At 43.3% G+C, this 25,334-nt stretch overlaps 1 long non-coding RNA gene across 1 annotated transcript; it reads right to left on the reverse strand.

The window, feature by feature from the left end:
• Window positions 1-8,492: 8,492 nt before the first annotated feature.
• On the reverse strand, window positions 8,493-15,453 carry LOC137336055 (uncharacterized). Its single transcript, XR_010966547.1, has 3 exons — window positions 15,415-15,453; window positions 13,868-13,994; window positions 8,493-8,654 (listed from the first exon to the last, which is right to left on the reverse strand). It is a non-coding gene; the product is annotated as an uncharacterized lncRNA (long non-coding RNA).
• Between the last annotated feature and the right edge of the window lie 9,881 nt (window positions 15,454-25,334).

Below are 25,334 nucleotides of genomic sequence, written 5' to 3' on the forward strand. Positions count from 1 at the left end.
TGGATCAGTCACACTATTGGTGATATACTCAAGCCCACCAAATAGTGGCAAGGAAGTGGAGAGAGAAATATGTCGGCATATATATGAAATGAGTAAATAACACAGAATCGGAATCATTAGCGATTTCAACTACCCCCAAATAAAGTGGCAGGAAGAGGGAGTGAAAGGGGAGAAGGGGAATGAACTTTTTTAACAGTTTGTACAAGACTCCTTTCTGAACAATGCATAAGAACCCCAACAAGCGGAGAAGCACTGGGAGACCTAATAATGGGGAATGAGCTGGAGCAGATAAGAGGAGTCAAGTGTGGGAGAACCGTCACCACACGAACTGCAGCAGTTCAAGAAGGCGGCTCACCACCACCTTCTCAAGGGCAATTAGGGATGGGCAATAAATGCTGGCCTCGCCAGCGACGCCCACATCCCGTGAACGAATAAAAAAAAAGTGTGAGAGAAGATCACTGTGGTTAGTGATTACAGTATAAGGAGGTTTAAGATAATGATTGAGAGACATAAAAGTGTGGGGGTGGGGGCAATTATGAGGGACGAGGATCTAAGAAACGTAAAATGGAGAAACATATTGACAGAAAAATAGATAGAACAACAGTGGGCAACGTTTAAAGGAGAGAGCAATAGAATCCAGGAAAAATACATTACACGAGATTGAGTACAATGGGCTTATACTCTCTGGAGTTTAGAAGAATGAGAGGTGACCTCATTGAAACATGCAAGATTACGAGGGGGCTGGACAGGGTTGATGCCGTCAGATTGTTTCCCCTGGCTAGGGAGTATAGAATTAGAGGGCATTATCGCAGGATAAGGGGTCTGCCATTAAAGACAGATGAGGAGGAATTTCTTCACGCAGAGGGTTGTAATCTTTGGGATTCTCGACCCCAAAAGACTGTGAATGCTGAATCGTTGAGTATATTCAAGGCTGAGATAGATGGATTTTTAGATTCTAGGGGAATCAAGAGATATGGGGGTTGGGCAGGAAAGTAGGTTTGTGGTCAAAGATCAGCCATGATCTTATTGAATGGCTGATCAGGCTCGAGGGACTATAAGGCCTGCTCCTGCTCCTAATTCTTATGTGCTTATGTTTTTATGATGAAATAAGAACAATCGAGTGAACAAATGAGATATCATGGATAAATAAAGAGGTGAGGATGAAATTGAATCTGAAGAAAAAGGCATTCACACAATTAAATGAAGGAGAGAATCACAAAAGTGAATATGATGAGATTAGGGAAGAGATAAAATAGGCTTGAGCATCGAGTTGGGAAAGACAGAGAGTGAATCTCTAACAGACTGAAATGCTAACAGGATGAGGACTTTCAACTGGGAGTTAGGTGAGTGTGGGAATTTAGTGAGTATGGGAATTAAGTACAGAGGGGGAAGTAGGTGCTAAGTGATTTAAACCAAAGCACTGTAGACTAAGACTGAGTGGAGCATAAAGGGAGCTGCACGAGGAATCTAAACAAGACAAGGAGGAGCGCCGAGGGCAAGTCAGTATTTAGTTCATTGGGTGGTGTTTTTCACTGGTTCGTGTTTTAGTGACAGATAAACAGTTAAGTGCCTTAAAGCTAAACAAATTTTAAATGACAGTAGCTAACATGGCGTGACAACTGGGGCCCGTCGCATGCACATCCTGTGCCATGTGGGTAGTCCAGAACATTTTGTGTATCCTGGAGAACCACATGTGCAGGAAGTGCCGCCAACTGCTCGAACTCGAGCTCAGAGTTTCTGAGCTGGAGGAGAGACTGGTGTCAATAGAGTGCATACGGGAAGCAGAGAATTATGTGGATAGCCGTTTCAGGAGGTGGTCACCCCGCAGCTACAGAGAGTTCAGGCGGAGAGGGAGTGGGTGATTACCAGACAAACTAGGAGGAACAGGCTGGCAATGCAGGAGTCCCCTGGGAGTGTGACACTCACATGCGGTATTGAGTGTTGAATACCAGTGAGGGTGTTGACACCTCGGGGGAGTGCAGTCAGGATCAAATCCACAGCACCATGGAGGACTCGGCTGCACAGGGGGGCAAAAGAAATGCAGTTGTTACAGGGGATTTGATTGTCAGGGGATAGACAGGCGTTTCTGCAACCGCCGACCTAAGTCTCATTTGGTGTGTTGCCTCACTGGTGCCAGGGTAAAGGACATCACTTAGAGGGTGCAGCACATCTTGAGCGGGAAAGGGGAACAGCCAGACTTCGTCGTCCATGTGGGAACCAATGACATAGGAAGGAAAGGTCGAGGTCCTCCATTCAGAGTTTCAGGAGCTAGGACGGAAGTTAAAAAGCAGGATCTCAAACGTAGTAATCTCTGGATTACACTCAGTGCCATGTGCTCGTGAGTACAGGAATGGTATAATAAGACAGGTTAATGCGTGGCTGGAGAAATGGTGCAGGAGGGAGGGCTTCAGATACCGGGGGCATTGGGGCCAGTTCTGGGGCAGGAGGGTCTGTTCAAGATGGACAGGTTGCACTTTAACAGAGCTGGGACCAATGTCCTCATGGGGAGATTAACCAATGCTGTGTGAGAGGGTTTCAACTAATTTGGCTGGGGAATGAGAACCAGGATGAAACATTAGAGAGGATAAAAAAGGTGCGCAGAGGATTGGGAGGGACAAATAGCACTAGAATAACGAATGGTTCAGAAAGAGGAGGGAACAAATAGGTGGTAAATGCGAGTCAGTCTGCGATTGGAGTGCATGAGTGTAAATCCAAGTAGTGTGGTAAATAAGGTTGATGAGCTGGAGGCCACATGGGATTATGATAGAGTGGCAATAACGGAGACATGGCTTAAAGAAGGGGAGGATTGTGAACTTAATATTCCGGGCTACAATGTATTCCGGAATGATAGGGAAGGAAAGAAAGAAGGGGGCATGGCAGTATTGAGCAAAGGAACTATTATAGCACTGAAAAGGATTGATGTAGTTGAGGGGTCAAAGACAAAATCTGGTTAGAATTAAGGAACAATAGAGGAGCTATGATAATGGGGGACTTCAATTATCCCAATATAGAATGGGACAGTGAGAGTGTAAAGGGCAAAGAGGGAGATGAATTCCTGAAATGTGTTCAAGAAAACTTTCTGGAATAGTTTGTTTCCGGCCCAACCAGGAGGGAAAAAGTGCTGGATCTAGTTCTGAGGAAAGTAGTGGGGCAGGTGGAGCATGTTTCAGTGGGGCAGCATTTGGGGAACAGTGATCATAATATCATTAGCTTTAGCATAGTTAAGGAAAAGGACAAAGAAAAATCAAATGTGAAAATGCTTAACTGGAGGAGGGCAAATTTCAGTGAGTGAGAAAGGGATCTTGCCCAGGTGGGTTGGAATCAAAAATTGGGAGGCAGAAGAATAATTGAACAATGGGAGGCCTTCAAGGAGGAATTGGCTCAGGTACAGAGTAGACAGGTCCTTACAAGGGGAAAGGAAGGGCTCCCTGGATGATGAAAGATAAAGAGATTAAAACGAAACAGAAAAAGGAGGTTTACGATTAACTTAAGGTTCATTACACAGTAGAGTACCAGGTTGAATAAAGAAAGCACCGGGGAGACCTAAAAAAGGGAATAAGAGGATCAAAGAGAGAGTAGGAGAATAGATTAGCGGCAAACATAAAAGGGAACCCAAAAGTATTTTATAAACATATGAAAAGTAAAAGGGTAGTCAAAGGAAGGGTGTGACCGATTAGGGATAAAAAAGGAGATCTTCTTGTGGAGGCAGCGAGCATGAATTGGCTGAGGTACTAAATTAATACTTCACATCTGTCTTCACGAGGGAAGAGGAGGTTGCCAATATATCAATAAAGGAGGAGGTAGTAATGATATTGGATAGGATAAAATAGATAAAGAGGAGGTAGTTAAAAGAATGGCAATACTCAAAGTAAAAACGTCACCCGGTCCAGATGGGATGTATCCTAAATTATTGACGGAAGTAAGGGTGGAAATTGCGGGGGTTCTGGCCACAATCTTCCAATCCTCCTCAGATATGGGGATGATGCTGGAGGACTGGAGGATTGTAAATGATAAACCCCTGTTTAAAAAAGGGGAGAGGGATAAACCAGCAATTATAGGCCAGTCAGCCTAACGTCGGTGGTGGGGAAACTTTGAGACACAATAATCCGGGACAAAATAAATTGGCACTTGGAAAAGTATGGGCTAATAAATGAAAATCAGCAGGGATTTGTTAAAGGAAAATCATGTTTGAATAACTTGATTGAGTTATTTGATGAAGTAACGGAGAGGATTGATGAGAGTAGCAGGGCTGATGTTGAGTTTATGGACTTTCAAAAAGGATTTCATAAAATACCACATAATAGACCGGTTAGCAAAATTAAACCCCACGGGATTAAAGTGACATTGGCAGCGTTGATACAAAATTGGGTAGCGGACCCAAAGCAGAGAGTAGTGGTGAACGGTTGTTTTTCAGACTGGAGGGAAGTATACAGTCGTGTTCCCCAGAGGTCAGTATTAGGACTACTGCTCTTTTTGATATATATTAATGACCTGGACTTGGGCGTCGAGGGTATAATTTCAAAGTTTGCAGATGACACTGAACTCGGAAATGTAGTAAACAATGTGGAAGATAGTTACAGACTTCAGGAGGACACAGACAGACTGGTGAATTAGCAGATAGCAGATGAAATTTAACGCAAAGAAGTGTGAAGTGATACATTTTGGTAGGAAGAATGAGGAGAGACAATCTAAACTAAATGGTATAATTGTAAAGGTGGTGCAGGAACAGAGAGACCTGGGGTTGCACATGCATAAATCTTTGAAAGTGGCAGGACAAGTTGAGAAGGCTACTAAAAATATATGGGAACCAGGGCTTTATTAATAAAGGCATACAAAACAAAAGCAGGGAAGTTATGCTGAACCATTACAAAACACTGGTTAGGCCTCAGCTGGAGTATTGTGTTCAATTCTGGGCACCGCACTTTAGGAAGGATTTGAAGGTCTTACAGATGGTACAGAATAGATGTACTAGAATGGTACCAGGGATGAGGGACTTCAGTTATGTGGAGAGACTGGAGAAGGTGGGGTTGTTCTCATTAGAGCAGAGAAGGTTACGGGAAGATTTGATAGAGGTGTTCAAAATCATGAATTGTTTTGACAGGGTAAATAAGGAGAAATTATTTCCAGTGGCAGACGGGTCGGTAACCAAAGGACACAGATTTGTGGTTGTTTATTGAGCAGTTTTCTGTTGGAGCTGACCCTGCTTTGACTATTATGACTGACTGTAATGATCCTGCATTTACTCACTATACAGGGACTCACATTGTTTACTGAACAGTTTTGTATTGGAGCTGATCCGGCTCTCATTATGTGAGATGGTACATTTTGGCAGGAGGAATAAGGAGGCCACATACACCCTGGAATATAAGATTCTATAAGCGGCAGAGGAGCAAAGTGATCTCGGGGAACAGATTCACAAATCATTAAAAGTAGTAATGCAGGTTAACAAGGCCATAAAATGGTGGCAAAGCACTGGGGTTCATTTCTCGACGAATCGAATTGAAAAGCAGAGAAGTTATGTTGAACTTATATAGAACCGTGTTTGGACTATACTTAAAGAGCACTGTGCAGCATGCTGGCCTCCATATCACAAACAAGATATAGAGGCACTAGAGACGGTGCAATAAAGATTCATGAGGGCGATACCAGAACTGAGAGTTGATATTTATCATGAAAGACTGAACAGGCTGGTGCTCTTTTCTCTTGCAATGAGAAGGCTGAGGGTTGAAATAACAAAGGTCTTTAAAATAATGTTGGGGTTTCATAGGGTAGACGTAGAGCAGATGTTTCCAATTGTGTTGAAATACAAAACTAGTAGGCATAAATATAAGATGGTCACTAATTAATCAAATAAGGAAATCAGGAGAAACTTATTTATTCAGGTGAGAATGTGGAACTCGCTGCCACATAGAGTGGTTGAGGCGAATAGCACAGATGCATTTAAGGGGAAGCTAGATTAGTACATGAGGGAGAAAGGGATAGAAGGATATGTTGATAGGATGAGATTAAGTAGCCTGGGAGAAGTCTCGTGTGGAGCGTAATCACGGGCATAGATCAGTTGGGTCGAATGGATAGTACCTGTGCTGTAAATTACTGTAATTCAATGCAATTCTATGTAATTATCACTGAAGCCATGCTGCATTTACCCACTGTATAGGGACCAACAACAATAATAATAACTTGCATTTAACATCGCTTTTAACGTAATAAAACGCCCCAAGACGCTTCACATGAGCAATTTCCAAACAAAATTTGACACCGAACCAAATAAGCAGGTATCAGGACAGGAGGCCAAATGCTTGGTCAAAGAGGTAGGTTTAAAGGAGCGTCTTAGAGGACAAAGATGTTCAGAGGCGGAAAGGTTTAGGGAGGGGATCCCAGAGCTTGGGGCCTAGGCTGTTGAAGGCCAATGGTGGAGCGGTTAAAATTGGGGAAGCACAAGAGGCATTAATTGGAGGAGCGCAGAGATCTCGGAGGGTTGTCGGGCTGGAGGAGGTTTCAGAGATAGGGAGAGGCAAGGAAATGGAGAGATTGAAAACAAGTATGAGAATTTTAAAATCGAGGCGTTCCCGGACTGGGAGCCAATGTTGGTCAGCGAACACAGGGGTGATCGGAGAATGGGACTTGGTGTGAGTTAGGATACAGGCAGCAGAGTTTTAGATGAGCACAAGTTTATAGAGTGTGGAGGATGGGAGACCGGCCATGAGAGCATTGGAATAGTCAAGTCTAGAGGTAACAAAGGCATGGATGAGAGTGTCAGCAGCAGATCATCTGAGGCAGTGGCTTTGACGGGCGAGATTACAAAGATGGAATTAGGTTTTGGGTTTGGAGTGGGGATGTGGTCGGATGTGTGGACCCCAATGTTTATTGAAGAGTTTTGTTTTGAAGCTGACCCCGCTCTGACTATTTTCACTGACTGAAGTAATGCTTCATCTCCCCACTGTACAGGAACTCCCATTGTTTAGTGAACGGTTTCGCATTGGAGCCGATCCTGCTCCGATGATTATCATTGAATGTAGTGATGCTTCATTTATCCACTGTACTGGGACCCCCAATTGTTTATCGCCCAGTTTTGCTGTATTTACCCATTGAACAGTTTAACAGTCACAATCTATAAATGAGCTTGTAACTTTTGATGGCAACTTGCCAAAGTTTAGAGGAAAAGTGTTGTGATCCCTCAGTGAGACTCTCACAGAGAAGCAGAGCCGACGGACACGTTTGCTGGGAATCAGAAGTTGCACATTATCACCATCGATGAAATGTACAAGGGAAAGACAAGGTGTGTTCCCTGTAAACAAAAAGGGAAGTGATTTATAGAAGGTGATCACTTGGAATCGAGGATGAATTTCCCGAACCCCAGTGTGTGAAAAGCCGCTCACAGTCTGCAGTGTCTCAGACCAGTCGCTGTGTGTTTTGCTGTTCTGTTGAACTGACAGGAAGCACCTGGTGTTGTGGGGATTTCTGTGGTCGAGTTTTGCTGTCTGCTCACATGAAATATTGACACAATGCTGCTGGAACTTTCCCCTTGTGATTTGAACATAGGCGGCATAACTTCCAGCAGGTCATAGAGTCATAGAGCATTAGAGTTATACAGCACGGATAGAGGCCCTTCGGCCCATCGTGTCTGCGCCGGCCATCAAGCGCTGTCGACTCCAATCTCCAATCTCATATTCCAGCATTTGGTCCGTAGCCTTGTATGCTATGGCATTTCAAGTGCTCATCCAAATGCTTCTTGAATGTTGTGAGGGTTCCTGCCTCCACAACCCTTTCAGGCAGAGGGAAGTATATCTGGGTAATATCATTAATTCACTGAAAACACATGACAGCTTAGTGTCTGCAAACAAACTTAACCCTTATCGCAAAGACTGAATCCCAGCACAAGAGGACGGTAATCTGTGTAAACTTTCTCAAATGTACAACAACAAATATCCATAGGTCCAGATAAGTAGAATATTTCTGTGTCGAAATCAATCAGGAAATTCAGGTAGAGCGGGAGCAGCAATTCTCCCGGTGGTCTTAAAGTGAAGGAGAAGAAACCAGAAGAAGTTTAGGCTGATTTCTGGATCAGTGTCCAGTCCCGGGTGATATTGATCATTACAGACATTAACCAAGGGCTGCAATTGTTTCTATCCCTGATATCCCAGTGCTGGGGGAGTGTCCAGTCCCGGGTGTTATTGATATTCATAAGGCTGTGGATGCTGCGGGATAATTGGAGCTTTCAAGGCGAAGGTTGATAGATATATGTTCGGCAAAGGTATGAAGAGATATGGAGCAAAGGTGGGTAAAAGCAGTTGAGGTGCAGAAAAGCAACGATCTAGTTGAATGGCGAGACAGTGTCGAGAGACTCAACGGCCACCTCCTGTTCCTAATGTTCCTCTGTTCCCATTCATCCTCCATCCCCCTTGCTGGTCACTTCAGAGTCATGGACTTCATGTACCCAAAGCAGAAATTTACAAGCTTTTCATCCTCAAGGGCGACATAGCTACTTACCATTGAGCCTCCTGGGCCACATGTAAGTTTAAATCCCTGTTCCTGTTAATCTGCGTTAAGTCTCAAACCGTGAATCCGAACCATCCTGGTGTCTGATTGAGAGTTTATCCACCAACAGTGTCAAGAGCAGCCCTGTGCAAACCTCTAGATCCACAAAATTCAAGCTGGACAAATGCAAATGAGAAAGGTAAGTTTAAAGAGGACTGAGTTGTCTGGGCTTTGAGGGCCCAATTGCCAGCGCTTGGTGAGGGTTGACATGTGTCCATGAGCTGCAGTTTGGACACTCATGCCCAACGGGATGGGACAGGCAGCTTACTTCCTGGCAACTTGACAGGTGGCCCCCCACCAACACCCCCACACCACGACCCCGTCCCCCTCCTCCACCCCGTTTCCGGGACATTGACAAGTTGAAAAGGCCGTTAAAAAAACGCATACAGGATCCAGGGCTTTATCAATAGAGGTATGGAGTATAAAAGAAAATAACTTTTGGTAAACATTTATAAAACCCTAGTTAGGCCGCAGCTGGAGTATTGTGCTCAATTCTGGGCCCCACCATTTAGGAAGGGTCACGGCCTAAGAGAGGGTACAGAAGAGATTTACCTGAATGGTACCAGGAATGAGGGACTTCAGTTATGTGGAGAGACTGGAGAAGCTGGGATTGTTCTCCATAGAGCAGAGAAGGTTAAGTGCAGATGTGTTAGAGGTGTTCAAAATCATGAACGGTTTTGATGGAGTAAATGAGGAGAAACTGTGGTAGAATGGTCGGTAAACAAAGGATACAGATTTAAGGTGATTGGCAAAAGAACCAGAGGCGAAATGAGGAAACCTATTTTAACACAACAAGTTGTTATGATCTGGAATGCACTGCCTGAAAGGGTGGTGGAAGCAGATTCAATAGTAACTTTCAAAGGGAATTGGATAAATACTTAAATGGAAAACATTTACAGGGCTATGCGGAAAGAGCAGGGGGAGCAGGACTTCCTTCAAAGAGCCGGGACAGGCACGATGGGCCATATGGCCTCCTTCTGTGCTGTACCTACTATGATATAATGATACACATATTAACCAAGGGCTGCAGTTGTTTCTCTCCCTGATATCCCAGTGTTGGTTAAGCGTTGAGACCCGGGTGATATCGACTGTCCTATAATGGAGAGTGATTGAAAGTATCAGAGAGAATATTCTGTGTCTTTACTGTTTAAATATAAATCCCCTTTAATACTGGCTGTATTTAATTATATTGTCTGATTGTGGGGAGTGTGTTTCCTACAATTTATGATTCATAAACTATGTAAGAGAACCTGTTCCCTTTATACTAACCGCATTTTATTCTATTGTATGATAGTGGGGATATAGTTATTACAGTTAATGATACAGAAACTATCAGAGAGAATATTCTGAATATTAATGATGAAGAAAACTGTATTTGATTCTAGGGTGTGCTGGGGGGAATTGTTTTCACCGCGATCTCTCTCTCTCTCCCCCTCTCACTCTCTCTCTCATCGTTTGTTTGTATTCCAGGTAAAAGTCAACGTAAAATCCAGGATGTGATGTCCCGATACGTGTCACAGACTGGCGGGAAATGTTCTGTGTTAATTCTGAGAGAATGTCCATTAACTTATCCATCAGTGTGAACATGCTGAATGTGCTTTTCATCACGATATGAACATCACTTTATTTTAATCGATCATAATATGTTGAAATAACTGGATTTGTTTTTTCTCCATATTCTGTCTGAAAGTGTCTGTGTTCTGATTAATTGACAAATGTAAAACAGAAACAATGTATTTCTGATCATTGCTCAGTTTGTGTTAATACTGTTCTGCATCGATGGACCAACTTTGTAATAGAGAACCTGTGTTTATTAACAGTGGATTTACAGGAACTTCATTATTTGATCGCTTCACTTTTTCATATCTCATCATTAAAGGAGTTTTAGAACCCGCAGGGGGTCCAATGAATGGTCTGTCTGTTTTCTCCCCCTTTATTGTAACTGGTCCCTCCAGAGCCACAGAAGCTGAAACAACAGATGATTTCCCACCTTATGCTCGATGTGCAGAGACTGCTGCAGACTCATAATGTAAGTGGTGATGTACAGCGTAAATAGTTTTCAATAATAAAATAAAATACGTTTGTTCACTCTTTTAGTTGGAATGTGTGCCTTTACTGGTGTAATTCTGTTTACGATATTCAAGTTATTAACATGGTATCGTTGTCTCACGGAATGGGACAGCACAGACAGAAGGCATTTGGCCTACCATGCCTATGAAAGAGCTATCCAATTAGTTCAACACCCCTGCTGTTTCCCCATAGTCCTGTAAATGTTTTCCCTTCAAGTATTTATACAATTCCCTGTTGAAAGTTACTCTTGAATCTGCTTCCACCACTCTTTCAGGCAGCATATTTCCGATAATAACAAATTGCTGCGTAAAAAAATGTTTCCTCGTATTTCTCTGGTTGTTTTGCTAATCACCTTAAATCTGTGTCCTCTGGTTACCGACCCTTCTGCCACTGGAAACAATTTCTCCTTATTTAAGGACAGCATTAGATCCAAAGAGGAGCAATGTAAAGTTGCCATAAAAAGTAGCAAGCCTGAGCATTGGGAGCAGTTTAGAATTCAGCAACAAATGAGCAAGAGATTGATCAAGCGGGGATAAATAAATTACGCGAGTAAACTTGCAAGGAACATAAAAGCGGACTGTAAAAGCTCCTACAAGTATCTAAAGAGAAAAAGATTCGTGACGACAAATGTAGGCCCCTTACAGTCAGAAACGGGAGAATTTATAATGGGGAACAAGGAAATGGCAGAGCAATTAAACAAAATCTGTCTTCACGGAAGAGGACACAAATAACTTCCCAGAAATGCGAAGGAACCAAGGGTTCAGTGAAAAGGAGGAATTAAAGGAAATTAGTATTAGTAAAAAAAATAGTGCTGGAGAAATTAATGGGACTGAAAGCCGATAAATCCCCAGCGCCTGATATTCTGCATCCCAGAATATTAAAGAGGAAATGATGGAAGCATTGGTTGTCATCTTCCAAAATTCTATAGACTATGGAACAGTTCCTGCAGATTGGAGGGTGGCAAATGTAACTGCACTATTAAAAAAGGAGGGAGAGAAAACAGGGAACGTCGTGGGGAAAATGGTTGAGTCGATTATAAAGGATATGATAACAGGACACTTAAAAATATTAACGGGATTAGACAAAGTCAACACGGATTTATAAAAGGGAAATCGTGTTGGACAAACCTACTGGAGTTTTCTGAGGATGTAACTGTTAGAATAGATTACGGAGGATCAGTGGATGTGGTGCATTTGGATCTTCAGAAGACCTTTGATAAAGTCCGACGTAAGACGTTAGTGTGCAAAATTAAAACACATGGGATTGGAGGTAATATACTGGCATGGATTGAAAATTGGTTAACAGACAGGAAATATAGTGTAGGAATGAATGAATCTTTTTCGGGGTGGCAGGCGGTGACTAGTGGGGTACCGCTGGGATCGGTGCTTGGCCCGACTATTCACAATATATATCAATGATTTGTATGAGGGAATCAAATGTTGTATTTCCAAGTTTGCTGACGACACAAAACAAGGTGGGATCGTGAGTAGTGAGGAGGATGCAAAGAGGTTTAAAGGCGATTTAGATAAGTTGTGTGAGTGGGAAAATACATGGCAGATGCAGTATAACGTGGATAAATGTGAAGTTATCGACTTCGGAAGGAAAAACAGAATGGTAGGGTATTATTTAAATGGTGGTGGATTGGGAAATGTTGATCTACAAAGGGACCTGTGTGTTCTTGTACACCAGTCACTGAAAGCAAACATGCAGGTGCAGCAAGCAGTTGGGAAGGCAAATGATATGTTGGCCTTCATTCCAAGAGCATTTGAGCACAGGAGCAATGATGTATTACTGCGGTTATACATGGCATAGGTGAGACCACACCTGGAGTATTGTGTGCAGTTTTGGTCTCCTTACCACAGAAAGGATATACTTGCTATGGAGGGAGTGCAGCGAAGGTTCACCAGACTGATTCCTGAGATGACAGGAATGTCGTATGAGGAGAGATAGTGTCGACTAGGCCTGTATTCACTCGAGTTTAGAAGAATGAGAGGGGATCTCATTGATACGTAAACAATTCTGACAGGGCTAGACGGACTGAATGCAGGGATGGTGTTTCCCCTGGCTATGGGCTCTAGACATTGGGGGTCGCATTCTCAGGATATGGGATAGGACATTTAGGACTGAGATGAGGAGAAATTCCTTCACTCAAAGGGTGGTGAACCTGTGCAATTCTCTACCACAGAAGGCAGAGGAGACCAAGTCACTGAATATATTTAAGAAGGAGATGGATAGATTTCTTAACAAAAAAGGCATCAAGAGGTATGAGGAGAGAGCGGGAATATGGTATTGAGATAAAGGATCAGCCATGATAATATTAAATTGCGGAGCAGGCTCGAAGGGCCGAATGGCCTACTCCTGCTCCTATTTTTTCTGTTTCTATTTACTCAATCAAAACAGTTCATGAATTTGAACACCTCTATCAAATCTCCCCTTAAACTTCTCTGCTCTAAGAAGAACAACCCCAGCTCCTCCAGTCTCTTCACATAACTGAAGTCCCTCATCCCTGGTACAAACCTGGTGAATCCCTTCTGCACCCTCTCTAAGGTCATGTCTTTCTAAAGTGTGGTGCCCAGAATTGAACACAATAAGGCTGAGGCCGAACCAGTGTTTTATGAAAGTTTAGCAAAAATTCCTTGCTTTTGTACTGTAAGCCTCTGTTAATGAATCTAAGGATCCCATATGCATTTTTAAACAGAGATTGAAAAAGCATATGGGGTACTTAGATTTATTAACAGCCTTCTCAACTTGTCCTGTCACCTTCAAAGATTTGTGCACAAAGATCCCCAGGTCTCTCTGTTCCTGCACTCCCCCTTCAAAATTGTACCATTTCGTTTATATTGCCTCTCCTCATTCTTCCGACTAAAATGTATCACTTCACACTTCTCTGTGTTAAATTTCATCCGCTATGTGTCTGCCCCTTTCACTAGACTGTCTATGGCCTCCTGAAGTCTGTTACTATCTTGCACAATGTTTACTACATTTCCGAGTTTCAAACTTTGAAATTAAATCCTCTCTCCCCAAGTCCAATCATTAATATATGTTAAAAAGTGCACTGGTCCTAATACTGACCTCTGGGGAACACCACTGTACACTTCCCTACAACTGGTTCCCAGACACACCACAATATTTTTTCACTGCCCTACATCTATACCTGGGGATTCCGGAGTGTGGCGGGAGATCAGGAGAATCTGATCACAATTTCAGGGCCAATGTTTTTGGGTTTTAATTTTAAAAGCTAAATAATGCAGTTACTCACCAACAGAGGGCGTTTTCAGACTAGCTGCTGCACCGTCCACTATTCACCAGCAGAGGGAACTCCGGAATAGGACGACGCCATTCAGCCCTTCGTGCCTGTTCCGTCATTTCATTCGATCGTGGCTGATCTGCAACTCAACTCAATATATCAATTTTTATCAATAATATTGGAGACAATTATCTCATCAAAATATTCTATCATTCTGAAAATATCTATTCACCCAGCCTCCACTGTCTTTTGGGAAGTGAATTCCAGATTTCCACGAACCTTTTGGTGAAAAAGTGCTTCCTGATTTGACTTCTGAATGTCCTTGCTCTAATTTTATGATTGTGCCACATTGTTAGGGAATCCCCAAATTTTGCCAATTATTTTAAACAAGCAAACAATTGCCAAATATATTATTTAAGTTCCAGGACACAAATCATTAAAAACTACTAAACAGGTAAAACACGGAATCGAGGTGGCGAATGGAATGTTGGCCTTTATCTCGAGGGGGCTGGAATACAGAGGGGCGGAAGTGATGCTTCAGTTGTTTCAAGCCTTGATCAGACCACATCTGGAGAATGGTGTTCAGTTTTGGGAACCACACTTCAGGAAGGATGGATTGGCCTGAGAAGGAGAACAATGAAAATTGACCAAAATGAACCGGGGCTGAAAGGGTTAAATTACGGAGACAGGTTGCATAAACCTGAGTTGTGTTCCCTTGAGTTTAGAAAGTTGAGGACTGATCTGCTTGAGGTGTTTAAACTGATAATAGGATTCGATAGAGTAGAGAGGGAGAGGATGTTTTTTCCTTGGTTCCCCACTATTTCTGATATGTTTTTGTGTCTTCCACTGTGAAGACAGATTTAAAAAAATATTTGTTTAACGTCTCTGCCATTTCCTTATTCACCATTATAATGTCTCCTGTCTCAGCCTTTAAGGGACCCACGTTTACTTCCGCTAATCTCTTCATTTTTACTTCCCGTACGAAGCTCTTACAATCTGTTTTTTATATTTCTTGCTGATATACTCTCATATTTAATTGTCTCCCTCCATCAATATGATCTCTCTCTTTCTCTCTCCCCACGTTCCATCACCCTGTCCCTCCTTGTGAACTGTCCATTTGCAATATCTCCCAACTCTGCTGAAGGGATCTCCCTGACCCATCACCATTTCTGCATCATTTACAGACACTCCCTCACCCGTCACAATTTCTCCTTCATTTACAGACACTCCCTGACATGTCACCATATCCTCTTCATTTACAGACGCTACCTGATATGTCAACACTTTTCCTTCAATTGAGGAAACTCCCTGACATGTTTCCGTTTCTCCTTCATTTATTGACATTCCCTGAGAATTCAGAGCACCTCCAGGCTGTCCCAGAGTTTGGCGCATGCGCGGGGCCAAGGGCCTTTGTTTGAGAGTTGGACCGAAGCGAAAGGGGAGAAACCGGAATCTGTCGGGGTGGGTCGCGGTGCGGGGATAACGTTCACTGCTTTATACTCGGGCCTGGGGCCCGCTCACCCCATGGTTTATTAACCTGTTCCCTCCGATCCTCTTACCTGCACCGATCGCTCCGACTCCCGCAGCCTCCACGACCGCTCATGCTCAGAACACACAGCCAAACAAAGAGCCTCTACTGCGCCTGCGCTCCGTTCTCCTCTGATTCAGATAGGTGATATTCTGTTCCGCGCTGCTTGCTGGGGGCTGCAGCCGCCATTGATGCACTTAATCTCCGGACTGAAAGCAAAGAGATTAGAATCAGGGAGAATGCGTTTGGACCAAGGGTCATAAAATAAACTGAAACCCCAAAACTTGGTGCTATTAAAACCGCAACAAATACTCAATGCAGCCGCGACCCGCTACTTTGGTGAACGGCACATATGATTTTTTTCCCGTTACTATTAATTTCGTTTTATTAAATGTTGCAACTGACGGGTTAATTTAATGTTTATTGCCCAACTGTCCCTCAGGACGTCACTGTCACCATTAACCCGTTTTGGTGACTAAGGAGAGTTCGGAACCAATAGGAAGAGCGGCGATGGCATGGAGAACCGAGCGGGCGGCTTGTCCTCCAATCAGTCGGAGTGTGTGAGGGGCGGGACTGACGGCACGGAGTGGGCGGGTCTGAGTCCGGATGACCCGAATTGTCTGAAACTCTGCATCATTTTTAAAACTTAATTTATCTTAAACACCAGGAGAAAATCGGAGTTTTATATTGTGGCTTTCAACAGATGAAACCCTTTGAAGCAGATCTAACGTTTCAACATTTGTTGGTAAAATGGATTAATTAAGGACACCATGACAAAGGAAATGAAGCGGATGTTGTGTGGATGGATTGTGAAAAGGTGTTTGATAAGGTTCCGTACAGGAGCCTTGTTGATAAAATTAAGGCTGAAGTAATTAAAGGGAGTGGGACAGCGCGGATAGGTAGTTGGGGAAAGGGCAAAAAACAGAGAGTAGTAGTGAATGGATGTTCTCCAGACTGGAGGAATGTAAACAATGGTGTCCCCCAGGGTCAGTGTTGGGACCATTGCTCTTCTCAATATAAAGAAACGATCTGGGTTTGGGTATATGGGCACAAGATGAAAATCATCAGTTGACGCCAAAAAAGGCATCCATGCAAACTGTGAAAAGGACTGTCAGTGACTTTAGTGTGACATACACAGGTTAGTAAATGGGGCAGGTGGGTGTCAGATGAAATTTAAAGCAGGGCAATATGAGGTGATACATTTTGTAATTTAAAAAAAAGATAAAATCGGGACTAAATGATAAAAGTTTAAAAGGAGTAGAGGAGCAGAACAGTAGCTGGGTGTAAGATTCTAACTAACGCCTTGTCTTATTAATTAGCAGATTCGAGTGTCTAGCGTTAGCAACTTTAATACTTTATTAATAGATACAAGATGAGCAGATTCTCTGTCTTCTAAAGTATCTTATATTGATCCATCAATCAGAGTAAACATGCAAGACCCTGGTGTCCACAGTAACTTAAACGAGGTCATCCCATTGGACGGAACCTCGGATTCCCTGAGCTTAATCTCTGGTGTCTCCAGTCCCCACTGCCCACTTCCATCAGCATCCCCTCACTTTTATATCCTGTAGTGATCCATCTCTGTCACCTGAATTTTCTTTGTCTTCTCTGCTGGGTTTAGGCCGGAAGTGAGGAAATGACAGCTGGAGCTTCTCCAATCTGTGATTTACAAGGACACATTCCTTGGTTCCCAGCGATTACTTTTGTTCAGTAATTTTCTCATTATCCCTAAGCTACCCTGCCTACTGTTAATTATGTTATTTCTTATACTTTTACAATTATAGGTAGAAACATCACACGTTATCATCCAATCTATTATTTTGCTCGCTCTGGTTTAAGTTTATAGTGTGGTTAATAACAGACAAACTCCTATTCTTTCTCCTTATCAGATTAGAGTTTCCAACTCGCCGATTCTGTGGAATGGAATGTCTGATCAATGTTGCCATGGCGACCTGTCTTCTGTGAAACGCTTGTTTGAGTTTCTAACTCAGACTAAATTTCTCTTTCCCATAATACACATTAGATCAGATTTATGTCAATGTGTTTTAAACATGTTATGTTAATATCTCTAAAATCTACAAGGGGTTCAGATACACAAATCTTTAAAAGTGGGAGGGCAAGTTGATAAAGTGGTTAAAAAAGCAAACGAAAACCAAGGTTTCACAAATATGGGTATAGAGTACAAAAGAAGAGAGGTCATGTAAAACTGTACAAATTATTGATTAATCTGCAGTTAGAATATGGTGTAAAGTTTTGGTCGTCTTACACTAGGAAAGATGTCATGGCCATGGAGAGGGTACAGAAGAGATTGACGGAGATGATACCAGAGACTTTAGTTATGAGGAGAGACTGGAGAAACTGTGGCTCTTTTCATTAGAACAAAGAAGGGTGCGTGGTGTTCAAAAATTGATCAGGTAAATCAAGAAAAACTATTCCCATTGGTCGGTGAGTCAGTAACTGGAGGGAATCAATTTCAAATCTTCACCAAAAGACTCAGCTCCAGGGATAAAATATCGAACAAACTGTACAAAAATGTTAGGGACACTCACTGTCCTTCCAGATCTGTGTCAGGGGAGAAACTGATGGTTTTCTCTTATCTACGGAAGCAACAGGGAAATAACGGGGGACTGGAACCAACTGGATTGCTCTTAAAAAGAGCCAGCACATGCTCGATGGGCCGACGGGCGTCTTTCTGTGCTGTCATGATTCCATGATTCCATGATTCTATCTTCGGGTTGAATGTTCTCGTCGAGGTGATGTATGTTAGCTTCGGAGAATTTGGCATTCTGAGCACCTAGTATCTGCTTGAAACACTCTCCATTCAGGTACAGCAAGCGTTAGATATAGAGAAAAGCTCCCTCTACACTTTCCCATCAAACACTCCCAGCGCAGGTACAGCATTTGTTCGGTACAGAGTAAAACTATATTTACACCGAGCCATCAAACACTCACAGACCATACTGAGAAGGGTTTCTAGCCACTGCTGTAATGTCATAAACAGTGCCACTCAGCCCATCTGGGCTTTCCTTGTCCCATTAAAGGTGAAGAGCTGGGACATCCTGTCTCAAAACAAATCCCAGCTGCTCGAAGTGAGGATCGTAGGGGAAGGGTCAAGGCCCAGAGTGTGGAATGCCTGTATAAAATGCCGTCTTTGTTCAAGTGTTGACGCTGATCAAAGTCTGCGTGAAGTTCTCTTGCCATTTCTGTCAAGATTTGGAAAAGACCTGCTGCCTGACACTTTAAATGTTGCTCAACTTCAGCTGTAGCTCACAGTGTCCGAACAGGCACTGTTATCATATGATATAGATCCTTCGATTTATCTCCTTGCACTCCAAATCATTTTTTCATTCGTTCAAGGGATGTGGGCGTCGCTGGCGAGGCCAGCATTTATTGCCTATCGCTAATTGCCCTTGAGAAGATGGTGGTGAGCCGCCTTCTTGAACCACTGCAGTCCGTGTGGTGAAGGTTCTCCCAAAGTGCTGTTCGGAAGGGAGTTCCAGGGTTTTGACCCAGCGACGATGAAGGAACGGCGATATATTTCCAAGTCGGGATGGTGTGTGACTTGGAGGGGAACGTGCAGGTTGTGTTGTTCCCATGTGTCTGCTGCCCTTGTCCTTCTAGGTTGTCGAGGGCGCGCGTTTGGGAGGTGCTGTCGAAGAAGCCTTGGCGAGTTGCTGCAGTGCATCCTTTGGAAGTACAGACTGCAGCCACAGTGCGCCGGTGGCGAAGGGAGTGAGTTTTTTAGGTGGTGGGTGGGGTGCCAAACAAGCGGGCTGCTTTGCCCTGGGTGGTGTCGAGCATCTTGATTGTTGTTGGAGCTGCACTCATCCAGACAATTGGAGAGTACTCCATCACACTCTTGAATTGTGACTTGCAGATGGTGGAAAAGCTTCGGGGAGTCAGGAGGTCAGCCCTCGCCGCAGAATACCCAGCCTCTGACCTGCACTTGTAGCCACATTACTTATGTGGCTGGTCCAGTTGAGTTTCTGGTCAATGGTGACCCCCAGGATGTTGATGGTGGGGGATTCGGCGATGGAAATGCGTTGAATGTCAAGGAGAGGTGGTTAGTGTCTTTCTTGTTGGAGATTTTCATTGCCTGGCACTTGTCTGGCGCGAATTTTACTTGCCACTTATCAACCCAAGCCCGGATGGTGTGCAGGTCTTGCTGCATGCGGACACGGACTGCTTCATTATCTGAATGGTTGCGAATGGAACTGAACACTGTGCAATCCTCAGCGAACATCCCCATTTCTGACCCTATGATGGAGGGAAGGTCATTGATGAAGCAGCTGAAGATGGTTGGGCCGAAGACACTGTCCTGAGGAACTCCTGCAACAATGTCCTGGGGCTGAGATGATTGGCCTCCAACAACCACTGCTATCTTCCTTTGTGTTGGGTATGACTCCAGCCACTGGAGAGTTTTCCCCCTGATTCCCATTGACTTCAATTTTACCAGGGCTCCTTGGTGCCACACTCGGACAAATGCTGCCTTGATATCAAGGGCAGTCACTCTCACCTCACGTCTGTAATTCAGCTCTTTTGTCCATGTTTGGACCAAGGTCTGGAGCCGAGTGTCCCTGGCGGAACCCAAACTCAGCATTGGTGAGCAGATCATTGGTGAGTGAGTGCCGCTTGTTGGCATTGTAGACGACACCTTCCAGCACCTGGCTGAAGATTGAGAGTAGATTGATGGGGCGGTAATTGGCCAGGTTGGATTTGTCCAGCTTTTTGTGGACAGGACATTCCTGGGCAATTTTCCATGTTGTCGCGTAGATGCCAGTGTTGTAGCTGTACAGTTTGGCTAGATGCGCGGCCAGTTCTGCAGCACAAGTCTGCAGCACTACTGCCGGGAGCTAGTCGGAGCTCTTTACAACACAAGCTTATCACAGCAGTGCTGTCTTCAAATGGTATTCCAGTGTGAAAAAATGCATAATTTCAAAGCGAAGCAACGTGTGCAAGATTGGAAGGAGGTGCGACTGGAGATTATGGGCCTTGGGCAGCGAGAGCATCTCTTCAACATTAGATAGTCAGTATCTGAAAGAAGCAGGGAGATGAGGTCCTTGTATCTATTCATCCTGCAACAAACAAAATCCTTCGCCTCTCAATGCCCAGCATCTTTCTTTCCCACTCCCTGCAGGGAAGTCTTGGTTTCATTAATTCTCCATGTTTGCATCAAACATCTAATTCAACTGGCAGATCTGGCCTTGTCTTCGAGTCATAAGTCACCCCAACATGCTAACATCATGTTAGCAACACAAGATAACCTGTTTTATGTTCATGGAATTCATTCGAGTCAGCTTTCTAGAACAATATGTCGAGGAACCAACCACGGAAAAGGCTATTTTAGATCTAGTATTGTGTAATGAGACAGGATTAATTAGAAATCTTATAGTAAATGATCCTCTGAGAAAGAATGATCATAATATGATAGAATTTCATATTGAGTTTGAGAATGATCTCGTTAAGTCCGAAACTAGGGTCTTAAATTTAAACAAAACCAATTGCGTAGTTATGAGGGGCGAGTTGGCTGAGGTAGTTTGGGAAATTCGATTAAAAATATGATGGTTTTAAGCAATGGTGAACATTTAAATAAATAAATAATAATTCTCAATGAAAATACATTCCCTTGAGGAATAAAAACGCCACTGGAAAAGTGGTCCAATCTTGGCGAACTGGAGAAATTAAGGATAGTATTACGTTAAACGAAGCGGCTTACAATGTTGCCATCAAGGCTGGTAGCCTGAGGATTGGGAGAGTTTTAGAAACCAGCAAAGGATGACGAAGAAATTGATACAAAGGGAGAAAATAGAATAAGGGTGAACTAGCAAGAAGTATAAAAATGGATTGTAAGAGCTTGTACAAGTATGTGTAAAGGAAGACATTAGCACAAGTAAACATGGGTCCCTTGGAGGCAGAGACAGGAAAATTATAGTGGGGAGTAAGGAAATGGCAGAGACGTTAAAAAAACTACTTTTATCTCTCTTCAGAATAGAAGACACAAAAAATATACCAGAAATTGTGGGGAACCAATGGGCAAATGAGAGTGAGGAACTTAAAGATTAAGATTGGTAAAGAAAATGTACTGGAGAAATTAATGGGACTAAAAGCCAACAAATCCCTTGGACCTGATTGCCTGCATCATAAGGTTTTAAAAGAGGTGGCTGCAGAGACTGTGGATACATTGGTTTCGATGTTCCAGAATTCCCGAGATTCTAGAACGTTCCCCTTGGATTGGAAGGTAGCAAATGTAACCCCGCTTTTCAAGAAAGGAGGGAGAGAGAAAACAGGGAACTACAGGCCATTTAGCCTGACAATAGTAATAGGGAAAATACTAGAATCTATTACTAGGGACGTGGTAACAGGACACTTTGAAAATCATAATTTGATTCGTCACACGCAACACGGTTTTATGAAAAAGAAATCGTGTTTAACAAAACTATTAGAGCTTTTTAGAGAGCAGCTAGCAGGATAGATCCGGGAGAACCAGTGGATGTAGTATAGTTGGATTTTAAAAACGCATTCGACAAGGTGTCACATAAGAGGTTGTTCCACAAGATTAGGGCTCATGGGATTGTGGGTGGTATATTAGCATGAATTGAGGATTGGTTGACGTGCAGAAAACATAAAGTCGGAAAAATTTTCGGGTAGGCAGGCTGTAACTCGTGGGTTGCCGTGAGGATCAGTGCTTGGGCCTCAGCTATTTACAATCTTTATCAACGACTTAGATGAGGGGACCAAGTGTAATGTGTCCATGTTTGCTGACGATACAAAGGTAGTTGGGAAAGTGAGCTATGAGGAGGACGCAAAGAGGATGCAAAGTGATAAAGACAGGTTAACTGAGTGGGCGAGAAGATGCAAAATGAAGTATAAAGTGGTGAAATGTGAGTTTATTTACGTTGCTAGGAAGAATAGAAAAGCAGGATATCTTTGAAAAGGTGAAAGACTAAGAAATGTTGGTATTCAAAGGGATTTGTGTGTCCTTGTACACGGATCACAGAAAGTTAACATGCAGGTGCAGCAAGCAATAAGGGAAGCAAATGGTATGCTGACCTTTATTGCAGGGGGGTTGGAGTACAAGGTTCAGGGGGAACTGATGGGGTAAACAGAATAAAAATATGTCCGCCCGTTAGCGTGCCTCGGACTCGGGGACAGAGCATAAATATTCGGGTCAGGACTTTCAGGCGTGAAGTTGGGAAACACCTCTGCAAGCAAAGGGAGAAGAAGGGTGGTGAAGAAGGCATTCAGCATGCTTGGTTTCATTGGTCAGAACATTGAATACAGGAGTTGGGATGTCTTGTTGAAGTTGTACAAGACGTTATTAAGGCCACACTTGGAATACTGTGTACAGTTCTGGTCACCCTATTATAGAAAGGATATTATTAAACTAGAAAGAGTGCAGAAAAGATTTACTAGGATGCGACCGGGACTTGATGGTTTGACTTACAGGGAGAGGTTAGACAGACTGGGACTTTTTTCCCTGGAGAGTAGGAGGTTAAGGGGTGATCTTATAGAAGTCTATAAAATAATGAGGGGCATAGATAAGGTCGATAGTCAAAATCTTTTCCCAAAGGTAGGGGAGTCTATAACGAGGGGGCACAGATTTAAGGTGAGAGGGGAGAGATACAAAAGGATCCAGAGGGGCAATTTTTTCACTCAAAGGGTGGTGAGTGTCTGGAACGAGCTGCCAGAGGCAGTAGTAGAGGCGGGTACAATTTTGTCTTTTAAAAAGCATTTGGACAGTTACATGGGGAAGATGGGTATCGAGGGATATGGGCCAAGTGCAGGAAATTGGGACTAGCTTAGTGGTATGAACTGGGCGACATGGACATGTTGGGCCGAAGGGCCTGTTTCCATGTTGTAACTTCTATGATTCTATGATTCTATGAAACGGCAGTTGATGCGAGCTCAATTGTCAATTTTAAGACTGAAATTGATCGATTTTTGTCAACCAAAGGCATTAAGGGATATGGGGCTAAGGCGATAATATGCAGTTAAGTTACATATCAACCAGGATCTCACTGAATTGCGCATAAGGCTCGAGGGGCGAAATGGTATACTTTTGCTCCTCAGCCCCTCATTGTTGCAGAATGATCCTGCATTGTATTGGGAATCGAACCAAGGTCTCCAGCGTAACAGATAAGAATTAGAGCCCGAGCACCATCAATGCGCGCGTTTGTAACAGCAGCATGTGTCCGTTTGGAACCCTAACTGAATGAACATGCCGTTTACAGCTGCGGAGGCCGAGTGTTTAAAGCGTTGGACTCAAAATTCAATTGAGGTTTTCCTGCGCAGGTTTGAATTCTGCTCGCAGAGCGACTGTTTAAATATTACTTCAGTGCTGAAATAGATTAATTGGAGTTAATTGACTGCATTTATCTCTCTCCCAGAATGAGAGATTCTCCAGCGAGGCCTATGATTTTAACTTGTGTCCAATCTTCTCTTGCAAGATTTCAAGACCCTAGAAGGAATCTCTCCAAATCTGTAACTTAAATTCTGCTCGTTTGCATAACCTGACATTTATACTCTTTATTTTCTTTGTCTGCATCTCTCTATCTCTCCATGTCTCTGTCTCTTGTCTCTCTGTATTGTCCACAATGGACTTCTCAGGCTTCCTTGAACGGCGAGAGCTGATCGAACCTGTAACAATAGCAGAGAATGTGAAAGAAAAAAAAAGACTGAGACAGCAGGAAAAGGAAAGGTGCAACCCAGCTGATAAATTCGTAGCTAATGTCTCCACATTCATGGCTCATCGCTCTCATAGTGAATGAAAGCAGCAATTTGAGTAAAGTGTACTTATGGTGGAGTGTAAACTATGACAATGCCTGGACAGACGACAATGTCGTTTCAGAGTAATTCATTCTGTGAAGTGTTACTTGATAATACAAGTCGTACATTCAAAACAAATTTGATAAAAAGAGAGCAATATTGTTGATCTGAAATAATTAGTGTAGAACCTGATATTGCTCTACATCGTATATCTTACAAGAAAGCGAGTTTGGATGGCCATGGTGTGCTGAAATGATGGCGGATCGGCTGCGTGGCAGCGAAATTTTACAGGGGCTGCACGGCTCTTTTGCCAGTTGATCTTTGGATCTGATTCCCGCTCAGGGAGTTTAACTGGCTCAAATCCAGGATGAACCCTGTTGTGTTCCCGTTTTTGGTCAAAAATCACCAATTGGCTTCTCACATCTTTTCAGCGATGCAAAAGGCAGGTTTGACTAATCTCCAGCAGAGCATGTTTGAACACCAGAGGACAGAATGCAGAGGGTTTGTTCACGAAACACAAGTAGACGAAATGAAGATAATCTTTCAAGAAGTTGTACAGATTGAACCCGGAACATGAATTTATCCCAATTCAGGCGATCTCATGGGTACAGAATAAAAAAGGTAAAGGAAGCTGCATTGGACTGGAACCAACCCCTGATTTCCCGCCGGCAGGCGAGCGTTCCACACTGAGCCACCAATCCACACACGGCTGCAGGCTGCACGTGTAGCGTTGGAAACGTGTCTAGAACATGTAGTTTGAAAAATTTCCTGTGATGAGCCTGCGCAGTCTGCTCGACAGCCGCGTGCTACCTGTGGGTGAACAAACGCGTGGGTCAAGCAAGGTCTTGAAATTCACTGGGAGTTCGAAATCGGCTTACACCGCCACTGTGAAATGGTTAAATAAATAAGAGCTGTAGTTACAAGGCAGTGTTTACTTTTTTCAGAAATAAATTTATAATCCAGCCCTACATACACCTCTAAGATTTCACGACATGCGACGAATTTCATTCAAGCTGCAGCTTAAATTCTGCTCAATCATAGAATTGGAGATTTGTACTATTCTTCTTTGCATGTATCTCTCTATCTCTGTCTGTGTTTCTTCACTTTCGGTGTTGCTCCCTAATGGACTTATCATGCTTCCTTCAACGGCCAGGTCTGGAAATCCGGGATGGGAAAAGGCTGTCG

This window comes from Heptranchias perlo, chromosome 20, assembly GCF_035084215.1.
Source record: "Heptranchias perlo isolate sHepPer1 chromosome 20, sHepPer1.hap1, whole genome shotgun sequence".
Taxonomy (NCBI): Eukaryota; Metazoa; Chordata; class Chondrichthyes; order Hexanchiformes; family Hexanchidae; genus Heptranchias; species Heptranchias perlo.